At 47.2% G+C, this 24913-nt stretch overlaps 1 long non-coding RNA gene across 1 annotated transcript; it reads right to left on the reverse strand.

The window, feature by feature from the left end:
* Window positions 1-8084: 8084 nt before the first annotated feature.
* Window positions 8085-23255, reverse strand: LOC129388272 (uncharacterized). Its single transcript, XR_011890774.1, has 4 exons — window positions 22882-23255; window positions 13952-14096; window positions 9753-9881; window positions 8085-8296 (listed from the first exon to the last, which is right to left on the reverse strand). It is a non-coding gene; the product is annotated as an uncharacterized lncRNA (long non-coding RNA).
* Between the last annotated feature and the right edge of the window lie 1658 nt (window positions 23256-24913).

Raw genomic sequence — 24913 nt, forward strand, 5'->3', positions numbered from 1 at the left:
GGAAACAGCTCAATAGCGTAGTGTGTAACTATTTATGTTTATCGTAGGTCTAAAAATAAAGCGAGCAATTATTTGCGCAAATATTGAAAAAAAAACATAGCAGTAGTTATGGAGCTTAATGTAGCATATCTAATACCGGTGTCACACGTTCACTTCTGATCGAGATCGGGGCCGACTTGGATCGAGCTTGATTCGGATGGATTGTTGCTCTCAATTGTGATCGTGGTCTTGCGAAATCTGGATCCGGACAATTGCGATCCGTGAATCGCGATGAGGCCTCTTGATCGCGATCGCAGGCTGACATCTGTGTCCTCTAGCGCAGTCATCTCAAAACGCTAAAGATAAAATGTGAACGCAGCTCAATAAAAGAAAAACATGTAGAGGCGTATTTATAAGCAACAGCACTCTGCGAAATTGATCTATTACACAAACATCACCATATATTGCAAGTAAAAGTTTGTATGCAACGAATTAAGTATAAACCCGATGTAAGCGAGCTTGCGCGCGACAGCGACAAGCGACGCGATGGAGATGGCTGTCGCGCTCGCTCGTCACCTACAAGTCGTACCTCATGCGAGCGATGACTTCGAGTGACCTCTCCCCAGTTTTGCCGGTATGAGGGCAGCAATATAGCAGCCGAAACTAGCGTGACGCGTGCTTTATTAACTTAAGTTGATGTGTTTTACTGTATAAAGGAGCATGAAATATTTATGAAGGTCTCCCAATAGGTTCTTATCCTGGCACTATAAAAACATCAATCGGTTTCTTTTTCCGTGCCACAATCTTTGTTATTTGAGTAGTGTACATCCAGTTCCGGCTTCGCGCTATTGCCTAGTCGCTCATAGCAATTCCGGGCGACGAGCGACGAATTCTAGACTTGCAGAACCGAGCGATTGCGCGACAAGACAGCGCGATCTGTTCTAGCGACGGCCCGATCTGTCGCTCAAAGCCATCGCTCATCTCTGGCGCGCACATAATCGCGCTCATGGGCTTTAGCCTTTATTAAATTCCGAGTGTTGCCGACAATCAGCAAGCGAAAAAAAAAAACTGAATCCGAATTCTGTGGATCGGGTAGCAGCGACAATTGTTGATCGCGGTCAAGACATTCCATCCGTATCGGCTCGCAAGGCGATCTCTTGTGCACGTGTGTTCGGCATTAGAATTTTTTTTGCTAATCTTGAAAATGTTGTGGGGGCTGTCTAAATTACGTACGTCCCTAAATAAGTGAGATAAAGAAGATGTGCTTCTCTGTACAGAATGTTCGGTTTGATGCATTGGAAGAAAACGCGCGGTAATGTTGAAATACATGTTTATCTCAATGACAACGCCACTTCGAGCCCCCACGTGCGAAGATATTAAAGAAACCACTGCAGTTTTTAGCAGAGATTCTGCAAACCATGTGTTACATATTTTTTGTCCATTGCGCTATATTCGAATTTCACAACCTGTTAAGTACCTCGCTGTCTCGTGGTTCTATAACCAATTTTATCCCAAACCCTTTCCAAACATCTCAGTCCATTATTCCCCATAATAGTTTACAAGTCTTTATGCCTCGTGGTAAAGCACGTTCACCACTATTAAAGTGAAGACAATATAGCATTTACTTTAAGCCGAGCAAGTACATTTATTGCTTATTGCTTACGTTGGGCTCACGCAGTTCAGTGAAATTCATCCTGTTAAAGATGCACGGTTTGCAATGGTCCCTTGATTGAACACCGGACGCTTTGTTTTCCTCAAGAATTGTAAAAAAAAGACTCTGCACTTTGAAGTATCACAAACTTGTTGAAGCGAATGTGTGGAGTTACATTGGAAAATATTGACTTGTGCTGCAGAAGAATACGCGCTGGTTAATTCATTTTTTTTTTCGCTTACTATAACGAATGTGCGAAGGTTCGAAGTCTTTTCAGCACCCTTATCAAAAGGGATTTTGTATATGACGGGGAATGTTATAGCATATACTTACAGGTGTAGTAATTCATGAGCAGCTGTAGCAAGTCCATCCAGGTTGCCATCATCATAAATTAAGGCCCCACAGGAACTAGTGCAAGCGGCACCTGTGTAGGCCATTCCTCAAAGCACAAAGAACTAAGGTGTACATGCACTGCCAACATAGCTTGTCTAGAAACGAGCAAGTAAAACCGCAGATGCCTGCTCGCCAACTGATATAACTTGGTACTGGTTGCCCACTATGAAACCATGTAGTTTCTGTCATAGCTATAAATTTAGTTCATCAGATAGGGAGACCTCTGCGTTTTTGTCATCAGGGCTTTGTTTCAAACCTTTTTAAAACTCTTAACTATAAAATTCAGAATTGCAGTCATAAGCGGAAGCAATAATTTAGATAGGTTGCGCGAATATAGCTTTCTTTTTTCTAAGTGAAATGGAAGCGAATCGTAATTAGTGTCCAACAATTTCAAAGCAAATTGTTTCAATAGGTGTGGGATTTGCATACAACTTTATAGAAGAGCGATATATTGACAAATGTATGAAAATATTGGTTTTTACTCTGAAAAAACCAGGTTTGTTTGTGGAGTCCCTTAAATTTGAAGCCACTGGCATTCAGCTTTTTTCGTGCACAAAACAAGCTCAATAATTTCTTAGAATTTCAGTAGCACACATAAACTGTTTGTAGGCTGTTCCTCACTACAGTGCTTCATTATAGTTAAAACATTTGGGTGATTGATGGTGCGGCAGCGCTTGGCGTCCACCCGTCGCGATTATGTGAAGTGCGACCTTGACTGCCCGACGTCGTCAGTTTGTGCTGTACTTCGCAAACTCACCTTGATGTTTTCCGTCAACGCGAGCTTAGCCAGGCTCATCGTAGGAGCGCGCAGGCGAACATGGTAGACATGCTCACTGCTATTGTGGTCGTCATAGCAGCCCTAGCACGTGGTCTCGGGACCGATAGCTGTTGAGCGGTAAACCTTCGTCGGCGGCACGTGATCCCTCAGCACGCCTGCCTAGACTTTTAGGCCTAACCCTCGCATTGATACAGTGGGACCTCTGCCGGTAACAGCCACGGGGTACAGACACATTTTGACTGTGATCTGCCCAGCGACAAAGTTCCCTGAAGCAGTGCCGCTTAAAGAACTCAGCTCAATTGAGATAGTCAATGCACTACTCTCCATATTTGCGCGAGTTGGTTTTCCTGCGGAAATCCAGTCAGATCAGGGCACGGTGTTTACGAGCGCTTTGACGACAGCCTTTCTCGAAAGGTGCGGGGTAAAGCTGTTACACAGCTCAGTGTACCACCCACAGTCGAATTCCGTTGAGAAGCTCCACTCCGTCATGAAGCGCGTGTTGAGAGCATTGTGGTTTGAACAACAAACTGACTGGGAGCTGTACGTACAACAGTGATTCATGTACAAAAATAACTGTAATAGCTTTTCCAATAGCCTAAAGAAGGCACTAAGAATGGATTTTATGTCATACCTGTAGCTAGATATTTCTGACGTCATCCGAATTCCTTTGTCACATCTAAGATTTTTATTTCCCAGCGTGTGCCTCCGACGCTGATGCGCTCTCTCGCTCTCCACTGCCGCCTGATTTGGCGTCTTTGTCAGCTTCCTCCAAGAAATCCGTAACACGGCGTCTTCCGAAAGGCCATGGTTACGATGTCAAGCTTTGTTATAGCACATGCCTCGGGGCACTTGCACTCAAGGAACCCGCTGAGGCTTTTGTACTACTCATCATCAACAATGGCCTGCCCATTTTTATGCATGTACCTCTATTGCACCCTTGTTCCACACCCTAAACTTATAGCATGCCCTACTTCAGTCGTTCTCATATTTTTATTCCCTATATATTTTAAGCAATTTAGAGCTCTCAGTTTTAGGCCTCTATACAGCCACGTCACATCAGCCATTAGTGCATTGAGTACTCATCATCACGGCCTTGGCGCTCTTTGGCCACACTTGGCCCTTGGGTCATTAAACACTACTATCATCATCAGTATAAGGTGAATTATGTCAGCTTCACGCATGGCGGCGTTGACTCGTTTACAAAGGTGCATGACGTCTTCAATGTAGCTCGGAAACCTTTCTGCCGCCCACCGTACTCGGTCGCGCAAGCTTTGTTCAGCGTGCAGCTTGCGAACAAGGAACCGGCTGAGCCCTTCCGTAAGTGTTGTCTTGAAAAGTGACCACGTGGGTACGTCACTTTCGTGGTTGGGCAACGCCATTCTCGTAAGAGATGACGTGGGTTAACTTGGCTGAGTCATTTCACTTGTTGTGCGCACTCTACCGTTCATATGACGTAAGCTAGTATTCCACGTCTTCGTCGTCTGCACCGCTGAAGATCTTTGGGTCCCGTTGTCGTGGAACGCCGGCTCAGGTGATGGAATGGGGCATCCGTGCCGTTTGTGATGAGCTTACGGTCATGGCGGACAGTAGCGTTCTTGAAGGCAGCTGCAGAGTGTGAAGCGACGGGGTTTGAAGCCCAGGACCTCCACCAGCCCATGACTTCCACTTCCACCATCACATTAGAGGCTCCTTATGCGAAGGACACAGTGACCGGTTACGGCGAGGCAGCCCGAAGCACCGTCCAAAAAGACGCGAACAACAAGCAGCGCGAGCAGAGCCGAACCGCGCGTTGGCAATGCGGTTGCACAGCGAGACGCGCCTTTACAATATCGCTTTTCATTATTGACTTAGAGAGTTGTATACTCGATAGTTTAATTTTTTCGCATATGCAATTTCTAAAAACATTCACGAGAACATTATTGCTCTCCGTGGTTGCTTAGCGGGTATGGTGTTGGGCTGCTAAGCGCGTGATCGCGGGATGGAATCCCGGCCACGGCCGCCGCATTTCCATGGGGGCCAAATGCGAAAACACCCGTGCACTTACGTTTAGGTGCATACTGTTCGTTGGGGGCCCACTGCGTTACTTTTTAGGTGCCTACTTTAACCCACTACGGCATGCCGCGTTATCAGAAAGTGGTTTTGCCACGCGAAACCACATAATTTAAATTTAAACGAACATTACTGAACTTAATCAGAATACCGCTTCCTGCAGTCGCTAGGTATTAACGTTTTCTTTCAAATGCAACATACCTAATCAAAGCTAGTGCAGCGGTTGTCGAGAAAAAACATTTCTCTATTCCCATGGACATGGGAGCGCCGAGCTAAGGCTAAAACCCAAACTATTTCACTGCGATAGCAGTTATATGGACATCAAAGCAAACTTTCGCCGTCGTCACCATTAGCTTCGGCCACCGTGACGGCCTCGTTTGTTAGGTAATGGTTGCATTATTGAAATGTCAAAGTTCCTTTGGCCAGGTTCTGGAATCTTTACTGAATTATTACTCGGAAGTTTTCACGATTGCAATCGGCAAATCACAGTCGTGAAGCATTTCAATAACATCGTACCCCTTTATTTTAAATACTTTCATTAAATACTCACAAAACATTATTAGGGCTCTCAATTTGAGAGTTATGTGATTTAACGGGCGCCGGCGGGAGCATATATTACTGGCAGCGTCAGCGAGCTCCTGCGATGCCTTTACAGGTCGTACACGGTGTGCGACCTTCAAAATGCCTTCAAGAGTGACAGAAATTCTGGCGCTTCTACTCTCTATGCTGACGAAGGTTGCCAACATGAATTGGCGCAATAAAATTTAATTATTAAGCCTGATATTGATGACCAACTGAATAATTTAACTTCGAAACGACAGCAAGGGTTGTGCTCCACCTTCTACTGGAGGGATGGGCGATGCATGCACACCAGCCTTCCTGCTCAGCATTTGTGTGTATGGTATAGCCTGTGCAGTAAAGGTTAAGCTAGCACTATCCACTATTTCTTTGGAAGCTGACTAATCGTTATGGTCGCAGCTTTACAGCGTCGCGTTGCAGCGCCTGCAACGCCACTGTCGGCGCTGATGACGCCAAATATCTCAGATGCCTGGCAGCTACAAGGACGCTGTTCCTTCAGTCATGTGTGACGCGTAACGAAACCATGTTGCGCCCACGCATAGTTAGAGCACCAGCCGAGGAGATCAGCTCTAACGCTAAACGTTGCTATCGATGTCAATGCTGTGCCCTTCGGTGGAAGCTGTGAATATTTTTCAGAGCGCAGCTCCTACGCGCTCGTAAATGCGGCGAGCGGCGGCGTTGGCGCAACCGAGCGAACGAGCACAGCGAAGGAAGAAAGAGTGAACGCGGAGAGCAGCGGGGAATGAAAGACTCTAGCAGGAAAGTGGAGGAGGAGGGTTCAGCGGAAAAATGATGCGGAGTGCGGACGAGGAGGTTATGGTGAAAGCGTGTGAAAAAAAAAAAAAAACGCAGTGCGGCGACGATGGCTACGAGATGCCGCTAGGGTAGCGCGCAACGTCTGGATGTTCTCTCAGCGGCGGCTGCTGTGAATCGCACCCACGCGTCACCCACGCGCCGGCTTCACTCGCTGGCTCTCCTACTCTCCGGATTAGCGTGGCAGTCGCGCAACAATTTGCTCCGTTTCCATCGTGCCGCACGAGACAGATTGTCCGCGCCAGCCACTATATCTTCAAATAAAAACACGTGTACAGCTGCGCTCAAATTTTTCATTAGGGTGTACCGTAATCGTCGGTGAATATTTTTTGTACATTGTGCAAGCTTCACGTTGTTCTTTGCGTGGCGTGTCATTCTTAGGAATGCTTTAGTCGCTTCCGCTATATGTCGATATTTAAGAAATGTGCGTTCTTTCATATGTCTATTCTGCAAACGTCCTATGTGATGCAACTCGCTGGCTTTGTTTCTCCTGCGCATATATGGATAAATAGCTTATCCTCAAAAATGTTGATGGTTCTGAAACCTTGTCATTTTTTTATTGTGCTACGCCTATTTAAATCTGCCAGCTTGTTGCAGACCATATTAGATGAAAAGTGATTAACATAAGAGGCTATGTAGTGTCTAGGTTAAGGTCGAGCTACCAGATATAACATCTGCTTTCTTGCTGAGAAATTTTTCTCTCAGCAGGTTACACAATCACACTCACGGCCTCTAGATATAGATAAGGGGTACTCATGCAGCTGTGTCAAAAAGAACGTAGCTATCATAATACAAGAATTTGTGAAAATGACTGAAGAAAACAACGTTCTTGCTTCACTATGCGGTAAGGTCCCGTAACCTGATAAAAATTTTAACGTCGTTTTTTTATGCAGATGTAGACTTTTCCTTAGCTTAAAGGGACTCTAAAGGCAAATAATAAGTCGACGTAGGCTGTTTAAATACCATTCCAGAAACCTGATAACAGTTGTTTAGTTTCAAGAAAAAAAAAACGTATTTTAAGCGAAAATTGCATCTGAAGGGTCCGAATGCCCTTTTCGAAATGCAAATCTCGCACCACTCAACTGGGGGAGTGGTGACGTTGAAAACATCATCACCACCCTTTGCTGCCGTCCGTGAGTAACACTGCGCCCGACAGACCGCGCCGCCGTCTGTGCCACTTTTTTGGTCAAGTGGCTTAGATAGTTCGGGCATCCAGCGACATCGCATGGAAGTTGAATGCCCTGCTACTTGCAGTTCGTGCGAGTTCCGCGAGCCAGCAAAAGCAGCGCAGCACTGCGCGATAACGAAAATACCAAAAAACGAAAATGTGCCAACGAGATTTCCACACATATTTTGGGGTTTCCAGTATAGTAACACTATCGCTTAAACTATCGCAGAAGCCGACGCTACATTAAACAACTACGCTATTGGGTAAACCGCTGCACGTCATTTGTGCTCACAAGAATCGCGGCAATTGTTCATGCTTTAAGAGAAGAGAATGTGAATATACACATATAATGTTCAAGAATTACAATCCCTACCGCAGCTTTCGTGTGGGCCGCGGGTATAGGGATAGTCAAGCAGTATGCCCACTGGACTTTTCTGCGCTGCTGTAACTCATGTCCTGGTTTCAGCGGTCAACATGCACGGTTTGTTGTAGAAGAATGCATTCGGCCACCCACCCATTCCCTAATTTAGAACCACTATTTGCTCGGCTCCATCTCCAGGAAACTGTAGACGTAATTGTCCCTGTTAAAGGAAGAAATTTTGAAATCAATGCTCGTAAAAAGAAATGCTGCGCAATACTTCAGCGCTTGGTATGGTAAATGGTATGCAGGAAAATGTAGGCGCACATATGCTCTTCACGTTTACCTTCGGCGCTACGCCTCTTCTCGCCTCTATCAAATAGAGGGCCCGAAATAAAGTACTGGCAGTGTTTATTCAATAAGCACTAGATCTGATATCAGAAGTTGGCGATTGGCAAGTTGCTTTACTTGTTGGTGAAAGGGCTTTCCTTTCGAAGGGATATCTCTACATATGCCTTCGATGCACACCTGAAAAAAAAAAAGAATCGGTATATCTTTATTCAACAGACTCTTTGGAGGCTCGCAGGGGGCACATGTTCCACTAAAACTCGGCTTGGATACCCACCCAATATGGTAAAGTGCGCCAACAGATTGCTCATTGCTTGCCCGTTGAACGTGCACAATGTCTCAATATCGAAAAACGAAGCTTACAAGGAGTGGCCTACGACGGGTTCATCACTCTCTTTCGAAATAATGAGAGCGAAATAACGACACTCGGCATTCGATATGGCAGCTCCGACATTTATAAGGCTCGGCGAGCTTGAAGTGGGTGGTGGTGATATTATTCGCCGGATTTTTTCGGTCGCATATACGGGTTCAATACAGCGGCCACACATTGGGTCATGTTAGAATTCCGTTTCCTTAACATGTTCCACAACAACACATCATTAGCTCTGCGCGATGCAATCATGGGAAACACGCCATCACAAGTGAGCATACCATTGTGAAGCTCTACGCAGACCCGGTACAGATGCATGTCAATGTATTTGAGTTAGTTATGCTTGCTGCTCCGGGTAACATCAGTAATTATATCTAAAGGAGGCTAAGAAAATGATGTTGTTGACAAATAAAAACTTTCAGAGTGTTTCGCAGAGCACTTTTTGCCGTGCCTGGTGTAGATAATTTACTTCATGAAGAGAGGCACAAACGCCTATTTTCTGAAGCTTTGCAACAGACGAGGTTACTTGGATTCTGGCGTCGTCTGTACTGTATGAACATGTCGCACCGCAGTGTAGTGTACTACATCTGCATTTATAGAAAGCAAATATGCAATACTGCCCAGCTGATTCCATGCTTTCTTTAAATTTTCTATCATTACTTATCGCCTAACAAGCTTATAGTATAAGCTTGCTCGAGGGGGCCTAGGTATGTTTCCAGTCTGGCAATTAATTTCTGCAGAGGAGGCCCTAAATATTCTAAGGCTTGCATTACAATCCCATCTGCTGAAAAACAAAAATATTATAGTGCTTGTAACCGTCAATATTACTGCGCACATTACTTGTCTGCTGCATATGGCTTCTCGTGAATGCTTATATTTGTACATCTGTGTTATCATGCTTCCGGAATTCAGGTATGTCAAAAGGAGTCGATTTATGCTGGAAATACTGGTTACAAAAAGCGATTTGTGAATATACTTGAATACGTTATCCGTGAAGCTAAGGCAATATTATCGTGGCGATAGGTGCAATAGGAAAACATCCTTGTAATACACTTGTCTGTAAAAGTTTACGGCTGTGGGGCTGGTTGCTAAATTCACACAGTAATGCATTAATTAGGAAAGCCCGACGATTTGCCTTTATTCTAAGCGTTGTATGAAATGTAATATATTTTGGGGCAAACTGAAAGAATATTTATAAAAAGAAATTATTATGAATACATGTATAAGCAAACTGATTGTGTGGAACTACAGCAACGAGCTGCTTACTTGCTTGGTCATTTCTCTGCAAGGCGTGTAATCAGGTGCGGGATGTATGTTGTATTCTTTTGCGCCAACAGAATTCGTCGTCACGCACACCAATATGCATTTTTGAATATTGTAGTGATAACTATAAGCCTGAAAACAAAAAAAAAAGAAACATGTATCTTGAGCAGTCTTGAACAGATTCTAAATCAGATTGAAATTTCATTGATATGCATGTTTCTAAAGTCACCCTATGCCCTCTTGTGCATCAAGGCGCCAAGGCTTAACCTTGTCGGCAATATCTCCGATTCTGTTGTCTTCCAAAAGATACAGTCAGTCAGTCAGTCAGTCAGTCAGTCAGTCAGTCAGTCAGTCAGTCAGTCAGTCAGTCAGTCAGTCAGTCAAAAACTGCATTGAGGTCTTGAGGAGTTTCAAGCCGTTGGAGAGCCTACGCCGGGAACTCCTCCGGCCAAAACCGTAGGCGACACCCAAGTCGGGGAGGGAACGTGGGGACGCTCCGCGAGTTCTTGGGCCCTCTAAAAGGCCTTGAGTGGGAGTTTGAGGTCCGGGCTTTTGAGGGCTTCCTCCCATTCGGGCTCACTGGAGAGAGGGCCCTTTGGTAACGTGGTACATTGCCGCAGCATGTGCGAGAGTGAGCAATAAAGTTCTGGGCAGTCTGGGCAATTTGCCGGAATATCTGAGTTGTAGTGAATTAGTAGGCCTCGTGACGGATACGAGTCCGTTTGTAGCATTCGAGACGTGGCCGCCTGTACGCGTTCGAGTTTGCCGTGCGGGAGCGACTATTTGCTTCTGCCTTTTCGATAGTGTGAGGTGATTTCTTGCTAAGTGAATAGCGGGTCATGAAACTGAATGTCCAGCCCCTCGGAGGCCGTGGGACTGTCGCGGCGGGCAAGTTCTCGCGCACGGTCGTCGGCCGTTTCATTGAGGTTAGATTTTTGCGGGTGAACGTCTTTCCCCATGTGAGCGGGGAACCAGGAGAGGCACCGTTTGCTCTCTTTTGAGCTCGCTAGTAGTATACGCACTACTTCTTTAGATACGTTGCCGTATTCGTAGGGCCGAATTTCGGCACCCGAGTCCGTGAAGACATGGGTAAATGTGGGGTCTGCCATGGCGATGGCTACTGCTATTTTTTCTCCTTTAGCGCTGGTGGTCGTTTTAATCGATGCGGATGACCGTAACGTTCCGGTGCCGTCCACGACTGCTATCGCGACAGCGGATGCATTCCCGTACTGGGCCGCGTCCACAAATGCGGTGGCTTCACGATTTGCGCCGGTGCGGTCGAGAATCGCGTGGGCGCAGTCTGGGCGCCTACCCACGTTGTGTTGTGGGTGGACGTTTCTGGGAAACGGTGAGACTGTATTTATCTCTACTTTCGCTCGGTAGGTTAACCGCGCGCTCGAGATAGGGAGAAGGGGGGACATTGGCTTCGTTTAGGATTAATCTGCCGGCTTTGGACGAGGATAGGCGGAGTATTTGTGCCATATTCTGAGCCTCGATCACTTCTTCGATGTTGTTGTGCATGCCTAGCTGATATACCTTTGCTGTACTTGCTCTTTGTGGAATGCCCAAGACCTGTTTGATGGTCTTGCGCATGAGTGTGTTTAGTTTCGTCTTTTCTATTTTCGTCCAGTTGTGGGCAGAGGCGACGTAATTATTGTGGCTTATAAGGATCGCGTGGTATACGCGCAGGAGGTTATCTTCGCGGCCTGATTGCGCCCCGAGACTCTGTGGATGAGTCTGATCATGCTGTCGGTTTTGGCAGTTAAGTGTTTCATCGTGTGTCCGTGGCATACGGTGGCTTCAATTAGTAGCCCAAGAATGCTTATGTGGTTGACTCGCGGAATCTGTTGTCCGTCTCTTGTGTGTAGTGCGATCGGAAGTTCGTCTAGAGGAGTTTGGTAGCGGACTCCTTGGGGAGACTTGCGAAATAGTAAGAGTTCCGGTTTTTTGGAGGATAGTTTCATTCCTGTATCTAGTAGGTACTCTTCCGTGGCATCTAGGGCAGACTGTAATGCCTACTCCACGTCTGCCAGGAAGCCTCCCGGGCTCCAGATGGTAATGTCATCAGTGTATATAGCGTAGTTTACTTTTGGGATGTCTCGTAGTTTGTCTGCGAGTCCCTTCATCACTGTATTAAATAGTAATGGAGAGATGACAGAGCCTTTCGGTGTTCCGACGGAGCGCAGCGTGTAGGGGTCGGACGTAAGTTGTGAGGCTCGCAGTCAGGCTTCTCTGTATTTTAAGAAGGAGTGTACGTACTCCAGAAATCTCTGGCCGAGGCCTGCCACAGACTCCGGTAGGAAGCGGTGGGAGACTGTGCCGAATGCTTTAGTGAGATTGAGGGCGAGGATGCCTCGAACGTCTCCTGTTTTAACGTCGAAGATCTGTCTCTTTAGGAGTAACATGACATCTTGGGTGGATAGGTGGGGTCGAAACCCTACCATGTTGTGTGGGAGGAGTTCGTGTTGCTCAATGCAGTGTGACACTTGGTTTTGAATGACGTTCTCGGCTACTTTAGCCACGCATGAAGTAAGGGATATGGGGCGTAAATTGTCGAAGTTAAGTGGTTTGCCGGGTTTGGGATGAGGACCACCATGGCAGTGCGCCATTGCCTTGGTACCTCTCCTGTTTCCCACACGTGGTTAATGTCTTTCGTGAGTAATGTAATGGTTGATCGTCTAAGTTACGTAACAGTCGGGTGGTTATACTGTCGGGTCCTGAGGCCCACCTGCTGTTTAGGTTGTGTAGCGCCTCTCGGACGTCTGCTGCCGTGAAGGCAGCGTCTAGTTCGGGAGTGGTTTCGCACTTTATGCTCAGGTAATCGTTGGGGTGAGCGTCGCCTAGAGGAAGGTATCGTTTGGTAATTTCTTCCAGGCAGGAGTCTTCCATTCCCCCTTTCTCTTTATGTGAGCGTCGAAGTCGGTCTACCGCGTGGCTTTGATTATCCTTCGTTTGGCTGTCGTATAACATGCGTTTCAGAAGGTTGCACTTACCTCCTGTCCGCATGCGGCCGTCGACTGCCGAACAGAGTTCGTGTCATTGGAGTCTTGTGAGCTCCGTACAGTTTTAGTTTGTCTCGGTTGAGGATCGCGATGCGTTTGCGCAGACGTCTGTTCAGACGTTGCTTTCTCCATCGCGCAAGTATCGAGGCCGAAGTACGAGCTCGATTAGGATCGCCTGGACGTGACTGTTTTTTGGTAGGGCGTGGTGAATGATGTGCGCGAATTTTCGATTAACTAGCGTGGCGATGCCTATTTTTGCGTACCCTCCTCTTTGGGAGACGGTGCTGTATCCTGAGGGCCTAAAGGTTTGTTTGCGTAAGGTCCTGAGAGCGTAAGTTGGGAGTCCCTGAGTTCGAGGTCAATCCCTCGGACTACGCCTTGGCAGGTATTATCCGGTGGGGCCGGGTATACCGCAAACCGATATGTAGTGTTTTTCATGCGAATATGTTGCACCGCGGCATATGCATTTGTGCTATGTTCGCTGGGGGTGCAGATGATGAAGATATTCTGAATTACGTTGGGGCATATGGAGTCTTCCGTGAGGTCTTGAGGAGCCAGGTCGGCCGCCATTGCCAATGCTTGCTCAACCTGCACTGTTGTGGATTTGGTCACGTTGGAACGTCTCGGGGTCTGACGATGATACGGAGCGTGTCCCTCGGTAGCTTAGGGAGTCTCGAGGTAGCGACGAGGCGCTGGTATGCTCGGTTCGGTCTGGTTTTGCAATCGCCGTTCCTTCGTCTACCACGTATGCTTGACGAACTTGCTCATTGGGGTTGAATGGCCTTGGTTTTGCTTGGTTTGCCGTTGTATGCGATCCAGCCCGGGTCATTCGCGTCTTCCGGTGATATCGTCTCACCGGTGACGATTTCCATGGCGATATTGAGTGACTTGCGCTGTTAGCCCTAGGCCTACCCGCCTTTGCACGCCGAGGTTGAAAATTCAAATGCAGAAAAATTTGGGAAAGGGTCCACCCACCGAAATAAATCCGGTATCCGCGGAATCCGTGTAACTTGCTGCTTTCGCTGGTACGAAATTCACTTCGATTTGGGGTGAATAACCTCCTGAAATCATTGATGATATCGGGAGCCGATGTTTGCTCATTCGCACTAGTCGATGCCGCACTACCGATTCTCCCAAAAGCTACAGAACGAATTTTATTTTGTTATTAATCATTGCATATTGGTGGCACAGGAAATTTACCGGCTTGTATTCTACAGTTGCCGCATCTTTATGAAGATAATTGCAGTATTTGCTTGCGTTTAACAAAGGCTGTCTCAAAAGTGCTTCGAAAACTTGAGGTGAGCGTCGTGGCTGTGCATTTCGTAGACACGCAGCATCATCAGTTCTGAAAAATAAGAAAAAATATTTATGAAAATATACTTTAGATCCTCATCATCGTTAAAATTTCTTAAAGCTGCAAAGGTAGAAATTGTTCTCAGCTAAGTTGATGAAAAGGAATATTTTAGCAAAGAAAATATGAACACACACGGAAAGGAAAAAACATTTACGAGCGCTGCGCTCGCAAATGTTAATTAGTGGGAACACTCTCGCATATATATCCCTTTGTTGCGAAAGCGCACAATAAAAAAAATGGCTGTGGCTTAGCTAAGGTTAAGCCCAGGATGCGAAGCATACTAGCCTTTATTTTAGTTGTTGAACCACTGTTTAGCCTGGTGAACTGCTGTTGCTTGGCTATATTTGGTTCGGCTAGACGAAGAAACAACTCATGCGTAAGTCTGCTTCGCCTTCAAGAGTGGAACGCGACAGCGTTCCCGTCGACCCGCCAAGGGGTGTAAAGGCGGAACCGCATGGCGCGATTTCAGGCGCGATTGACGCGCGGATGGTGGGACGCGCGCGTCATTTTGAAGGCGGAACCGCATGGCGCGATTTCAGGCGCGATTGACGCGCGGATGGTGGGACGCGCGCGTCATTTTGACGCGTGCCCAGCATGATCCGTCACGAAATCGCGCCGCCGCGTGCTGCTGCTCGGAGTAGAAAATAACGCGACGCGCGGCGCGTCCACCAATCAGAGTTCAGGTAAGTCACGTGGCATTTGGTCACGTGGCATTCTGGTTCTTTTTTCGCCACCAGATGGCCCTGCTCTCTGCGCATCTCGACGGAACCTCCTTGGCGGAATTTTTTTTTTCTCGGCAGAACTGGCGCGCGCGTCAAGGAAAACATGTGCTACCGTGATTTCGTTCGCGCATCGTGTTGGTTCGCGCATCGTGTTCACCTAAAATGAACAAAGCAACCTTCAACGAGGCCCTAATAACTAAAGTGGAGAAGCGTCGCGTCTCATCGCTAATACTGGCAAGACAATTTGCTAATAATATTACCAGTGTATGGTGCTCGCTCTCTTCTCAACCAGGCAGGCCGCACCCACATGTACCTCCTGACCCGCATTTTTTCTTGCTTCAGTATCAGCATCCCCCTAAATAGTAGCAATAGCCTCTTCTGCTCGGTAGTAAGCGGCCGACCCTCCTTCTTGTGTGTGAAGTTGTAAACAAGCAACGGCTTCTCAGCATGCGGAAGGTACATAGTCGCAGTATCGCACACAATAATGCTGCTTGAAATTAAGCTTGATAAATACACTTCGGAAAGAAATGTCGCTGTCTAATTGCACTCAGATTATTTTTATTGTAGTGTTCTGTAAGTTTAAGGGCATATTATATATGCGGTAACAGAGACAATACATGTCGTTGAGAGTTATGTTGTCTGGCAACCCGGAAAACGCGGCGCGAAAGCGCCGCTCCTTTTTTTCGTACGGGTGCTCGCGCGTCGGCGACAACGCGGGCGTTTGCCGCCCGTCGCGTTTTTCGCTCGTGAAAAAGGCGCCATGTGGTTCCAGCTTTAGAAACAGCTCGTTTCTAAGGCAACACAGCATTCACTAGAGGCGCTTTTGTACCGCTTTGAAGCAGCGTACTCGTGGCTCAGTGGTAGCGTCTCCGTCTCACACTCCGGAGACCCTGGTTCGATTCCCACCCAGCCCAGCTTGCAAGAGTTGAGCCAAAGTCACCTAGAAACAAGCGCAGCTGCTTATACACCGCCGCGACGCCGCGAGCGACGGCGCGAGTTGGAGCCCCGTTTCTCCTCTGTCGTGACGTCACGGTGTCACGTGGTCAGCCTTGAAGGCGACGCCGCGAGCGACGGCGCGAGTTGGAGCCCCGTTTCTCCTCTGTCGTGACGTCACGGTGTCACGTGGTATGGCATGGGGTCATTGAAGGCGACACCGCCGCGCCTGAGGAGCTGGGTTGAGCTCTATTAATATGCTTCACATAAAATGCAAGAACCGCGCAGGTAGCAAACATACAGGTGAAAGGCTGTTGCGCAAAAAGACGGCCTCTGAATGAAGAAGTGCGATCGACGGCTTACTTATATGACGATTTCCGTTTCCTTTTAATAAAAATTGCTTCCAATGCAAGTGAATAAGAAGCGTTCCAACTGCTGGCCAGAATGGTAGTTTCCGAAGAACAAGCCTCACAACCATCCCTACTAACGTGACAACCATACGTGCGCCCTTGTCCCTTTTCTTGCTTACATTTTCCGCATGCTCCATTAGATGGTCGGTTACGCAACGTTCGGTTTTGGCGATGTTCACTTTGCCGCAAGGCAACGGGATGACCATAACTTACACCTCGGCGAAACTTGACAAACGACTTATCATGCTTTGTTGGAGCACCATGTTCGTTTCCGTAGCAAATTCGAGGGCAGAGTTCAGAAACCTTGTTTGGGGTAGAAAAAAAACCAGAGCCACGCTGTGATGGCTAACAGCTTTTTAATGATGAGCAACACTTTGTGAACAAACAGCATAAATTCCGGCCGGAGTTTAGAACCTTGGGCGTGTGCACTTACCCTTCGTGCTTCACGCTTAACACCTTATGGTGGTGTCTCGGCTACACCATTCACGACCGACAAAGAGAAGCCACATGGTAAAGTGTCGCCTACTTTGCTAGTAAAGGTACTGGAGTTTGTGTGAGCTTCGTGGGGTTTGTATTGTATTATTTGTTGCTCCGATTTCATGTAACTTTTTTCCCCTTTGCGTCATTGGAGCGTGTTTTCAATAGGGTGTACCTGTGAAAGGGGGCGGGGGTGGAGGGGGCAAGCTGCAATGGCATTTAAGTATTTGCTGATTTAGATTGTTTCTAGACAAAGACGGTGACCTTACATCACCTGATATTTTTTGATAAGGTTTTTAAAATTCGATGTAACCGTCTTCTTATTAGGCAGGAGCTACCTGGCGCCATGAGCTCGCTGTTCATAGAGTTAATGATTTCTTTTGGTGAAGGTCGTGTCTGCTGGCGCTATCTGCCGCGTATTCGAAGCAAATATTAGGCTACAATTTATATTAAATAAAATGCTGAGATTTTTACGCGCCAAAACGAAGCCCGCCGCTGCGAGGATTTCATCCCACCCCTCATGTTTAGCAGCGCAGCACCAAAGCCACTAATGAACCACGGTCGTTCTATACTATTGTTTCCGCGCACTGCTATGCGGTGAAACTACCTGACCATGTCTTCACAATGTCTTGCGATAACGTGTATATCTGCCAAACCGAACGTTGCTTAACAATGTCCGCTTGAGGGAGCATGCGAAATTATAGCGAGAAAATTCCCGTTACGATACTCACTAATGCGAATTTTTTGGCCCAGCTGTTTAGTGTTTTCAATTCGCGATATATTTTGGCAGAGAATTTGATTCAGAACGACAGGGTCCTCTCCACAGCGGCGCTGAGCGTCTTCTCGGGCAGCTAGCTTTGCAGCTGCGGCAGACGAGGCACTTCCGACTGTGTCGTCGCTCGTTGTCCAGAATAAACCGGCTGACGCTATTTGCATTACGATTATACCATCACTTGGTGGCGATAGTGAAGAGCGGCACAGTCTCGAAACTGTGAGTTACAAATTTAACGATTTATTCGCCGAACTTGCGCCCAACAAAGCCAGTGACACCCAACCACGCTTGTGGCGAGCAGAGTCGACGATCGTCGGAATTATGATGTGCGGGTCAAGCGTGTCGGCTTTTATACAGGACTCGCCTAAGGTTTTGGTGTAATCGCTGGTGACCGCGCGGCTTAGAGAAAGTACTAAACAAATGGTGTCGCACATACAATCAGAAAACAAAAACTGCAAATCATGACAATCGAAACAAGGGGGAACGATACCAATCGAAGCAAACCATAGAAGCGCGAGTGAGAGCTGACGCGTGTGAGTGTTGGGCAATAATATGAAACGAGTGGTCGGGTGGCTCCGCATGATAGCAATTCCCGCGCGCACGTTACTGAAGGCCCCGATCTCAGAGAGGTATAGCCACAGAACACCTATACAAACTTAGAGAAGGGAAACTGTACCTTCCTCAGTGCTACGGAAATAAGCGTAGCGGTGGCGTCGTGAACTAAAGTATGCGACCACAGGTGGCGCTGTACAACAGGAAACGGAAACGGGGTTTCGCACAGTATGGCCGCTTTACCAGGTGTTCTGTGGCTTTACTGGGTTTCTGGCTGCTGCGCCTCGATCGTGCTCCCGCCAGTTTAGTTGCTGTGTGGCAAACGTAGCGCCTATATATATATGTAGGCGCTACGTTTGCCACACAGCAACCAAACTGGCGGGAGCACGATCAAGGCGCAGCAGAGTTCATGTAGCGCTGACTCATATCGAGTTAAGGCACACTCTGAACTGACTTTTAAGGGTATCCCGAGCGGTTTTTCGTTTATTACGCCGCCGTTACCAATAGTTGTGCCGCCGCGCTCCAGCTGTTGCATTTCGTGTAGGGCTACTGACAGAATGCGGTTTCCAGGAGGCACGATGGCCTCGAATGGAATAAACGCACACGACACCAAAGATTGAGTAAGCCTGAAAATATTTTATTTGCATTTTACAAGTACAACAAAAAGCACACGTCTACGCATCCACACAAACGCGGTTACATAGTCAAGAACATAGTCAAGAAATGGCTCATTAATAAGGGTAGCACAAAGGCACAAGAAAGAAGACCTAAGCTACAAAACGTACGGTCGGCTGCTAAGTATAATAATTTCCCTGTCACCGCGTGTCACTTTTATACGGCATCTTTACAGCACTACCAGGCCGGGTAGTTTGGCGGAAATAACGCAACAGCTTACGGCCGTCAGCTGCCTCTTCCTTACGGGTGTCATAATTATCCTAATCTCCGCATCAACGTCGTGCAAGTCTGCATACAGGTATCTGCATCTGAACCATATGTGCCAGCTTAATACATGTGTAGTGAAATTATGATAACCACTGCGTCTTATCAAACGTATTGGTTTTGCAAATGCACATTACAGCTGACGGAACGACATACTGTAAGTGAAGCACAAGAGAACAAGGACAAAAGGAGGATACAACACTTGAAGAAGAAATGAAGAATTAGTAGGCGTACAGCAAAGAAGCGATGGCGGAGAACACACAATGATGCGTCGGATGTTCTGTGACATCGGTTTGCGTACTTACGGTGTTATGGAGATCAACAGCATAAAAACGTACCTTCAAGCGTACTCCCTCAACCTCCGCCGCATTCATTATGATAATCAACGCCTAAACAAAATGAGGCACTATTTTTTGCCAAGAGTAGACCTCTTTACAGCAAGTCTATGTAATGACTCGCAGACGAAAGCAGCATGCTTTCGAAAATGTTTTACCCCCGTAGTAGTCGAACGCCAACGGCCAGGAAACACATCGATACCAATAGGCTGTCGGCTGTCGGTGGTTAATCAAGTACAAAAACATTGACGCTATGACTAAAAAGCAGCTCCAACAATCAAATTAAAAAAAATCGACTGCCTATTTGCCTGAGGTGAAAAAATATCCTTAGATACCTCGATTGTTTATGTCAATGGTTTGTGTAAAGTAAAACATTCAGCATGTTTAGCGCCCCTAGCAGAAAAAGCACAAATTAATGTATTCGACCAATTACAGTAGCTCCACTTGCGCGCTTACGCTGAAACACGCCTCGATTGATTTTTCGCCCTCTGTGGCCATTTGTTGAAGTTGAGAGTGTGTGGGGCCTGGTATAGCTCAGTGGATTGAGCGGGCTTGCGTAGGCGCCACTGCGCATGCGCGCGTACGCTCGGGCGGCCAGCGTTTTACGGAACACCTCGCTCGCTGGCTGGCCTCGAGCTCCAGCACTGGAACAGCTGGCGCCACCGTCGGCGTGACGTGCTATTAGGGATCACGTGGACATAGCGGCCGCGTCGGCTAGTTCGGGAGCGCCGGAGCAAGCTGAAAACGAGAGTTCAAATTCCGTCGTACGCTGCGGTCCTCATTTAGTGTCGAGATTTTCCCGCTTCCAGTGTCTCCTTTACAACGCTTGAAAGCACTACAATAGGTAGTGGCTGCCTTTGAAGGCGCTCAACATGGAAGGCTACTGCTCGGTGCCGCAGTGCCGGACGTACGCAACGGAGCCCGGTGTCAGCCTTATTCACACGTAGCCGCAGGACAAGAAGCTGCGTGAAGCTTGGCTCGCGAAACATAAAACCGGCAAACAGCCATCGGCTACAACTCGGGTATGCAGCAAGCACAGACGCGAGGAAGATTTCTGCTACGGTGCCGGGTCTGCATGTTCGGAAAACGCGCACTGAGACGCTCGTCCGAGTCCGCCGCCCGTCTGATGTCATGACGGTTTCGTCTATAAACTTGTCCATGCTATATATACTGGCAAGTTCACTGGAGGAGAAAGGGAGCGGTAAGAAGCACATAAAAAAAGAGCATGGCATATGGTTATGTTTGTGTTATGAATTAATGCACTGGATTACAAAAAAGAAGCAGCGGGAAATCGCACGCTGAGAACACCGATAAACATAGTGTGACGAAACTCGAGCAATGATATTGAAACGTCCAAGAATTTAGAAAAAAAAAAGATTGAATCTTCGCAACGGCACATCACAGTCCCCATAGGCGTCGAAGTCTCTACAACGACATTATTTTGGAACAGCTCTGATAGCGGCCACGCAACAATGGTTGCTTGTATACTGTCAAATGCTCATATTCTGCGGCCTAAAGCTCATGGCACGGTGCGAAAACGCGCACGCAGCGAAAGCGAAGCAGTGCGCAGACAAGCACGCAGACGCGCAGTCGGTTGCTGCGAATCTGTGCGATCGCTGCATTGAGGCTTAATTCTATTACGCTCCATTTAGTTATACAAACACTATAAGAACATATTTCACATAGTTTGCTCTCAGCGTTTGCCCACCTTTCACGCAAGAAGCCGGTTCGGAGACTCCATCGCGGTGACCGCGCGCAGTTGCGTTGCGTTCACTGTACGTATTCGGTGAAGAGATAGCGTCTGTAAACGATTCCGTGCTTTCAGTTTGCCCAAGATTATTGTTTAGACAGTAAAAAGCTTCTCTCGTTTCGAAAGTACTTACAGAAATGTCCGGGAGCGCTCGCGCGTGGTGTTTTCAGTGAGCGCTGACAGCAAAACCTATGAGGAGCGCGCCGCGTGATCCCTCATACTACACCAGCGAGGCGCTTCCGATAGATGGCGACTCCGTAACTCCTCGCCATCAATATTCTCCCCAGCGAAGCGCGCGCAGTGTAAGAACGGTTTTGCGAAGTGAATGATGACCAGGTGCACGAACAGCAGTGACATCTCATTGGCGTCCTCTTGAGACGAGGCGCTGGCTCGCCTGCAGGCGAAAAAGCCTCGCAGGTGCTTCACCACTCAAAAGGACCTCTGTATCCTGCGAGAGGTTTCAGAAACGAGGCCTTCTGGCGGTGATTTGAAGCGAATGATCGCGATCGAGAAGCTGAAGTGATCGTGCTGATCTTTTCCCGGTAACTCCAACCTTGTTCTACAGGTGGAGTAGCAAGGCGCTCTGCTCTTGCTTTACTCTGCTCCAACAAGCGAGGGATCGCTGAGCTAAATCTCTTGCTTTCGTGCGGTGCTCCGCTCCATTCTCCGCTGGCCTACTGGACCCGCTGGCCCGTAAACCCGCTCAGCTATCGACTCTCTATTGGTCTCCGCCGTTCGCCGCTCGCGTCCTTCATTTTTCGCTGAGCTCGTTCGCGTGGTTTCGCCGCTACGGAGCCGACGCCGCCGCTCGCCGCAGGAACGGGCGCCTACGAGCTTCGTTTTAGAAAACCATGAGCCATTCCACTATGCGACTGCGGGTGCCCAGCGAACCTGTCTAGCACAGGACCCAGAGATGACAGAATTTTGAACAAAGGTACGAACAATGGTACGATTGGTGGTCAACGTGAGGATAGCTACGGACACTGATTCTCGTATCACTTCTGGTATGAAATACGTAAACATTTCTCTGCCTACCCAACGAGAAAGTTGTCCGTCAATTAAGAAAATGAATGGGTCTTGCCCGCTTAAGCAATGGCTCAAACACCTGTAAACAAGCAAAAAATATTATAATCTACCTTAGAGCCTAGTGATGTTGAAGATGGTTCCTATTGATAAATAATCTACTGAAAATGCATGTCGAAGTGATGAGATGTATAAGGTTTTCCATAGAATCAAACAATTTTGCATCAAATTCGAGGACTGCGTTTGTGCACACGGTGATTTGTTGACGGACAGAAAAAATTCACCGGACCCTAGCCATAAACAGCTTCGCTGTAAAATGTCAAGCATTCGACATACCTCTTAATGGCACAGTATTATTCTTACACTAAATCAAATTACATCATGTAAGGTGGAGCTTATGTCGTAAAAAGCTTTTTGACGCATTGTAATTCACGACCATGTGCAATGAACAACGAAGTATGCCGTGAAGGGATGGGCAGTTTCTGTACATCGCCGTGGCAACTAAATGCACCACTCTCTCCAGTGGACCTCAAGTTTCTTTTTCTTTTTTATTTACACTCAAATATAGGAATTGTTCAAGCGAAGAATAGCGCTATATGTATGTGACATCGAGTGCTTCCTTTATCAGAGGAAGAGTTTTAAATTAATTTTTAGTTTTCATGCCGTTAAAATAATACACAGTGGGTTATGACGGGCATTAATTAGGGACTCGGGATTACGTTTTGTTCCCCTGAGGCTCTTAAATGTGCACTGAAAGCATAGAACTCTAGCATTTTCTCTATTTTACCCCACCTGAATGCTTCTACTGTGGGAGGTAATTGCACATAGCTACCTGATGATAGATGCACAGAATCAATACTCACTTCAGGTAAGCCAGAACTTGGTTGCGGGTGCACTTTGACAATGGGGGCAGTGGCGGGATAGGGTGTATTGTCGCCATGATGTATTGCCCGTTATCCGGGCAAGCTTCGACACTTGGGCTCTTTGGAATGTATGGTAATGCTGGCTCTCCGTCATGCATGGATCCTAAACTAAAATTCATGAGTCAATTACTCATTAGGGTATAGTAACCTGGTAAAAGGTGCGGTAAGAGATACCATAGATTAGTATTTGTATGATTCTATTGCAAGAGACTTGCGCCAAAAGAACAAAAAAGTATGTTCTAAATTCACGGCGCTACTTTCACTACGCAAACAGATGAATGGCGTAATGTGTAACTATTTATGTCTATCGTAGGTTCTAAAATGAAGCGGGTAAGGATTCGTGTAAATATTTAAAAAAACAGTAGTTTAGGAGCTTAAAGTAGGAGCTTATCTAATTCCGGTGAAGCAGCTACACTTCTGATCGTGATCGGGGCCGACATAGATAGAACCCGCCGTGGTTGCTCAGTGGCTATGGTGTTGGGCTGCTGAGCACGAGGTCGCGGGATTGAATCCCGGCCACGGCGGCCGCATTTCGAGGGGGGCGAAATGCGAAAACACCCGTGTACTTAGATTTAAGTGCACATTAAAGATCCCCAGGTGGTCGAAATTTCCGGAGTCCTCCACTACGGCGTGCCTCATAATCAGAAAGTGGTTTTGGCACGTTAAACCCCATAATTAAATTAAATTAAATAGATAGAGCTTGATCCGAATCCATTGCTGCTGTCAAGTACGATCGCGGTATAGCGGAATCCGGACCCAGGCAATCGCGAACCGAGAATCCCGATCAGGCCTCTTGATCGCGATCGCTGGCTGACGTCTTTGTTCTCTTGCGCAGTCATCGCAAAACGCTAAAAAAAGTGGAGGCAGCAAAATAAGGAAGTTGAAAGGCCTATTTATCCGCAAGGATACTCTGCAAAATTGAAATACTGTGCAAACTTAACCATATTTTGCAAATAAAAATTTGTAGCCAAGGCATTATGCAATTGCAAGAGTTGCCGACAACCAGCGCGCGAAAAAAACTGAATCCGAATTGTTGGACCGGGTAGCAACGACAAGTGTTGATCGCGATCAAGCCATTGGATCCGGATCGGCCTGCAAGGCGATCTGTAGTTTACGTGTGTTCTGGGGCGCTATAACGTAAAACTGTTCCAAACATTTCGTTCCAAATTCTGCAATCAGCTCCCCGCGATAAGTCACAATTTTTGTTGGACCACCCAACGTTACCTGTCTGTCACGCGACGTCACGAATACAGCGATAGCTCACCATCTGATATGACGTGTACACACTGAATATGCATGATTTGACCGAGCAACGGAAAAATTGTTATTTCTTATTCGACGCCTTTTCGCCATTAGCCCTCGACTATTGGTCAAAGTTTTCGGGCAGCACCCACTTCACGTGCTTGTTACGCTACGTCAGAAAACTGCTAAAACGCACTGCATCAAAGAGACGTGTACGCCTTCAGGATGCATTAATATGCCGAAAAGAACTGAAATTTCTTCTGAATAGCCGCAGGCTGCCACGTTCCAAAAGGAATAAAAGATGGCTGCCACCGATCGCTGAGGCACTGGCTACTCGCACCTGCCGGAAAGCATGGGTTTATATGTGTATAATAAAACTTTCTGCGAGGCGGTGTAAAGTTTTCGAACACTTTCTACATGTTTACGAACCCCTTCTTTCAAATCTGCTTGGCTGAGAATCCGTTTTAGCGTAAATCGTAAGCTTCCGTTGCATGTCGCCGCGATTTTCGACATGACACCACAAGTTATGTGAGGGAAAGCGGACCAATCGCATACGCCGGCACCACCCTCCTCATCCGGTTATCAACTTTCAGTACAGTGGCTCGGTGCCTTCGAATCCCTCTCCACTTGAGCGTGCTCCTCGCCTTTTGTCAGCCTATTAGGCAATAAAAGCCGCTCAGTGTAGGTAATGTTATTCGTTTTTCAAGCAAAAAGGAGCGACCTCCTATGA

The sequence above is a fragment of the Dermacentor andersoni genome, chromosome 10 (genome assembly GCF_023375885.2).
Source record: "Dermacentor andersoni chromosome 10, qqDerAnde1_hic_scaffold, whole genome shotgun sequence".
NCBI classification, from domain to species: domain Eukaryota; kingdom Metazoa; phylum Arthropoda; class Arachnida; order Ixodida; family Ixodidae; genus Dermacentor; species Dermacentor andersoni.